Source organism: Mus pahari, chromosome 10 (assembly GCF_900095145.1).
Source record: "Mus pahari chromosome 10, PAHARI_EIJ_v1.1, whole genome shotgun sequence".
Lineage (NCBI taxonomy): Eukaryota > Metazoa > Chordata > Mammalia > Rodentia > Muridae > Mus > Mus pahari.
In genome coordinates this window covers 7,310,362-7,316,171 of record NC_034599.1, presented here as the reverse complement: position 1 = coordinate 7,316,171, position 5,810 = coordinate 7,310,362, and positions in this window count along the sequence as shown.

Sequence of the window (5,810 nt, the reverse complement as noted above, 5' to 3'; positions counted from 1 at the left end):
TGTGTGTGTGTGTGTGTGTGTGTGTGTGTGTGCACACGTGTGTGGTACAGGGTTATGGATACCTCATATAGAAATAAAAGGAAAACCTTTAAGAGTTAGAAATCATTGTCTACCATGTAAATTCCCAAATAAAATTCAGATCACCAGGCTTTCTGTCAATTACTTTTACCCACTGAGTCATCTCCACATCCCAGAGCATATTAAATTCATATTACATATGCAGCTAGAGCCATGAGTCCCACCATGCATTTTCTTTAGTTTCTAGTTCAGTCCCAAGGGAGTTCCATGGGTGGGTTGGTGACCAGAGGGAGGGGATAGGGAGTTTTCAGGAGGGGGGGCATTAGGATAGGGAATACCATTTGAAATGTAAATAAAGAAAATATCCAATGAAAAAGAAAAAAGAAATTGCATTTTTGATTTCTCCAGTCCCCAACTCTTCTGCCATAGGACATGAAGTTCTTTGAGTCTTGAAGATGGGAGAGGGTCGCCTTACCTATTCCTTTCTCTGTATTAGCTATTGGAAAGATCTAACATGTTTTTGATTTCTTGTGTTACTTTCCCAGCACTAAAAAGTTTCACTTCACACACTCAGATCAGTATACCCATTATGCCTGTAAAGAAATACCTTCCCTGCCACAAGGATCTTTAATGTTCTCTGTGAAAGTATTCTTTTCTTCAGTCCAGCACTCATATCAAAATTGAGCTCTTTAGCTCTCTTAGCATCCAGTAATCTCCAATATCCATTGAAACAACTAGCTTTGACTGTCCTTTCTTGCTCTGTGACTCCAAACTGCCTCTAGAAAATGACTATGGACAATGATAGCTTATATCTCATTTGCTTACTTCCCTCAGGAATCACAAACCTGCTTTATCTGTTGTGATGTTCAGTATCTGATGGAGTTAGATCAGTTATTTCATTTGGTTTTTTAGTTGAGAGCAATTCTGGCACAACGGTGACTGAAGCAGAAGTCTTCTCAATTTCATTTTGGAAAAAGAAGCAGTTTGATAAAATATAAACCAGGACAGTCTTTGAAACTAAACAGAGTAATTGAGACATTCATCCCAGAATAAGGCATCCCTGGACAATACCATTATTTCAAAAGAATCCTCAGGATTTCTAATTGGCCACAAACCTGGCTGACGTTGTTTTAGTTGGTCAGATTGTCCTCTGTCAAAATGAACTAAGATGGCAAATACATGTAATGAATTAGTTCAGTTTATTGCTGTCTAGTCCCTGGATGTGAATCAGGAAAGAGATCAGTTTTCCCATAACCAAAGAGCATGCCAGGCCTTCAAGTCCAGAGAGGGGGCCAGGACTGCATGTCCATTACAAATCTCTTCAACTTATGACAGGATAGTAAACAATCAAATTACTTCAGTGCAACCAAAATTTAAAAACAACCAAATCTGAGACTGTCTGATCTGTACTAAACATGCTATAAGTATTTTTCTCTAACTTAATGAAAGAAATGGTTTACAAACTTTAAAAAAAGAATAAGAGACTGTGTTTCACTTCAGCATAATGCTGTTAATTTATTTGTTCCTAACATTCTTAATAAATTAATTTTTTTTACACTCCATATTGTATTCCCCTGCCCCTCTCCACTCTCCAACTGCTCCACATGCCATGTCTCCTCCCCAGGCCCCTGTCTCCATTTGGATGTCCCCACTCCCCACCCCACATGATCTCTAAACTCCCTGGGAACTCTAACCTCTTGAGGGTTTGATGCATCATATCTGAATAAACACAAACCAGTTTCTGACATTCTTGCTTGTACATTGTTAAAGAACTCAGCAAGGACAGTCCCTATTAGCAATGTGGTAAGAGGAATGGATAGACTTCTGGATGCTGGGAGCATAAATACACTCTACATATGCTAACATTAACCACTTTTTTCTAGTGTTTACATTTTAAAAATTTTTCACAAAACATTTTTGATTATATTATTTCTCTACCACCAATTTCTCTCAGATATTCCCTCTCTACCCACAAACATGGTTTTTCTCTTTGCCTCCAAAATAAAAGCAATACCACCAAACTGGTGTGTGTGTGTGTGTGTGTGTGTGTGTGTGTGTACAGTTAAAATACAAGATCTACTATTTGATAAGATATGCATAAGGATCAATTTACATGAGCTCATCAAGGTAGGGTATTTATGGTAGAATTACTACACCAAAACAAATTATGAGGGAATTTACCTGAGCTCGTGTCTCTAGCTGCATATGTAGCAGAAGATGGCCTAGTTGGCCATCATTGGGAATAGAGGCCCCTTGGTCTTGCAAACTTTATATGACCCCTGGATACAAAGAGAAGATGGAAATCTTTAATTGACTTCTAATATGTCAGCACACAAACAACTCTGGTACCATGTGCCCTACCTTCCCATCATGCAGAGCTGTGAGAAGTGAATGTCATTTGTGTAAGTTACTTGTCTCTGTTGTCCCAACAACAAGATAAACACAATCAATCACTTTGACCTAAGTGACCTTTAGAGGAAACTGCATCCAGAATAAATGAATACCCATTTTTTTCCTATGTACATGTTAGTGTCACTGGGGAAGTGTATGGACCATGCTACAAAAAAGTCAGAATACATGAAAAATTGTACATATCAAGTGAAAACAAAATGAAAGCATAATTAATTGTTAAATTGCTTTTAAAATGGCAAGTTATTGAAACAAATTTAAATAATTAATGAATCAAAGATGAAGTCACAAAGGACATTGAAAAAATAATTTAATGTTAAAGTATATGTATAACATAAAATGTTAAGTCACTTTTCTCACTGGACAGGAGAAAAGGTACAGTTTTAAATATTTATATTAGGGAACAAATCTAAAGTCTAATATCAAAACTCAAATTTGAACCTCAATCTAGAAATGAAGGGAGAAACAAAGACAAAAAAATGACAGTAAAAACAATAAATTTTAGAAGCAGATTTGGGACATGATATAAAATAACTGAGAACAGAAATTAATCAGAGACAAACTGATATTTTGGTGAATTTCTAATGTTAAGAAACTTGTAGTTCTCTTGATGAAATAAAATGAAACAACATACTAGAATTTCAAAAATGTAAAAATGCAAAAAAAAAATTGCCAGCCTTAATTCTTGGCAGTTAAATTACCATAAAACACTGAAAGTTATAAACAATTTCTTGCAAAGAAATGACAATTTTCTTGAAATATAGTTTATTGAAATCATATACTAAGCAGTAATAAACTCCATTATTAAGGACATGAATGACTGACCAATTAATGAATGTTAAGTAATGATTAATGCCAGTGAATATGAAGGGAAACCATATCCAATTACTGAATAAGTTCTAAAAGACTGATGTTAGGAAGGTTGTCCAAGAAGTGAATAGAAATTATATTATCAAAACATCCAGCTTGGCAAGATTTGGCACATAAAGTTCTTCCAAGTCCCCAGGCTCCTATGTGTTTGCCAAAGGATGCAAATGTACATCCTCACAGATGACTTACTGTTTCCAAAAATAGGGATAATACTGGTGCTGTGTATTCAGAAATAAAAATTTGTATTTAGACTATACTCAACAATGAAAGCAACATAATACAGAGAGATGAAAGGACATGAATGAATTTCAAAACTATGAAATTTGAACAAAAGATGTGATAGAAAAAGTGTTTCTGTTATGCAGTGCTATTGAAATATCAATCCAGATCTTTAGGACGATCTCAGCGGAGGGACCTAAGGTCCGCAGAGCACTCTCCATGCTGCAGGCAATGTAGCACACCCGGGTCCTTGAGATCACTGGTGAGTGGAATGAAATATCAGTTCCAAAAATCCCAGCAACAGGGTCAAAGGACAAAGGCAAGCCCTAGCACACCCAGAATCTTGGGATCATTGAGACCAGTCTACACAGGAGAGCACATGGGTGGCAGAAGCAACAAAGCTTCTTGGACAGGGTCACTTTGGGTCTTCATCCTCAGCCAGGAGACAGAACTGAGACCCAAACTCCTGGATACCTTCCCCGACAGAGGAGAATCAGCCTCCAGGGAGGGCTCTGACCCCAGGAATCAGGAGGTGGATGTGAGCTCCAGACTTCTGGGCACCTTCCCTGCAAGAGGAGAGCTAGCCTGCAGAGAGTATTCTGACCACTGGGACTCAGGAGATAGCTGGTCTCCCAGGAGTGCTGACAGAGGCTGAAGAATCACAGGAGGAACAAGCTCCAGCCAGAGACAGCTAGAACATCTAACACCAGAGATTGTTGGTATCAGATGGCGAAAGGCAAAGGAAAGAATCTTACTAACAGAAACCAGGACAACTGAGCTTCATCAGAAACCAGTGTGCCCACCACAGCAAGTCCTGGATACCCCAACATACCTAAAAAGCAAGATTCAGATCTAAAATCATATCTCATAATGCTGGTAGAGGATTTTAAGAAGAGCATTAATAACTCATTTAAAGAAATACAGGAGAACACTGCTAAACAGGTAGAAGCCCTTAAAGAGGAAGCACAAAAATCCCTCAAGGAATTACAGGAAAAATTGCTAAACAGGTAGAAGATCTTAAAGAAAAAACACAAAAATCCCTTAAAGAATTACAGGAAAACACAAAAAAACAGGTGATGGAACTGATCAAAACCATGCAAGATCTAAAAATGGAAGTAGAAACAATAAAGAAAACTCAAAGGGAGACAACTCTGGAGATACAAACCCTAGGAAAAACATCAGGAACCATAGATATGAGCATCAACAACCGAATACAAGAGATGGAAGAGAGAATCTCAGGTGCAGAAGATTCCATAGAGAACATGGACACAAAAATCAAAGAAAATGCAAAATGAAAAAGATCCTAACCCAAAACATCCAGAAAATCCAGGACACAATGAGAAGACCAAACCTACATATAACAGCTATAGGTGAGAATGAAGATTTTCAACTTAAAGGGCCAGTAAATATCTTCAACAAAATTATAGAAGAAAACTTCCCCAACCTAAAGAAAGAGATGCCCAAAAACATTCAAGAAACCTACAGAACTGCAAATAGACTGAACCAGAAAAGAAATTTTTCCTGACACATAATAATCAGAATAACAAATGCACTAAAAAGATAGAATATTAAAAATAATAAGGGGAAAAGATCAAGTAACATATAAAGGCAGACCTATTAGAATTATACCAGACTTCTCACTGGAGACTATGAAAGCCAGAAGATCCTGGACAGATGTCATACAGACCCTAAGAGAACACAAATGCCAGCCCAGGCTACTATACCCAGCAAAACTCCCAATTACCATAGATGGAGAAATCAAAGTATTCCATAACAAAACCAAATTCAAACAACACCTTTCCACAAATTCAGCCCTTCAGAGGATAATGAAGGGAAAACACCAACACAAGGACAGAAACTATGCCTTAGAAAAAGCAAGAAAGAAATCCTTCAACAAACCTAAAAGAAGACAGCTGCAAGAACAGAATCCCAAACCTAACAACAAAAATAATAGGAAGCAACAATTACATTGTTACTTTTCCTTAATATCTCTTAATATCAGTGGACTCAATTCCCCAATAAAAAAGACATAGACTAACAGACTGGCTACATAAAAATGACCCAACTTTTTGCTGCTTACAGGAAACCCAACTCAGGGACAAAGACCGACACTAGCTCAGAGTAAAAGGCTGGAAAACAATTTTCCAAGCAAATGGTCTGAAGAAACAAGCTGGAATAGTCATTGAAATGTCGAATAAAATCGATTTTCAACCCAAAGTTATCAAAACAAATAAATAAATAAATAAAGAAAGAAAGGAAGGAAGGAAGGAAGGAAGGAAGGAAGGAAGGAAGAA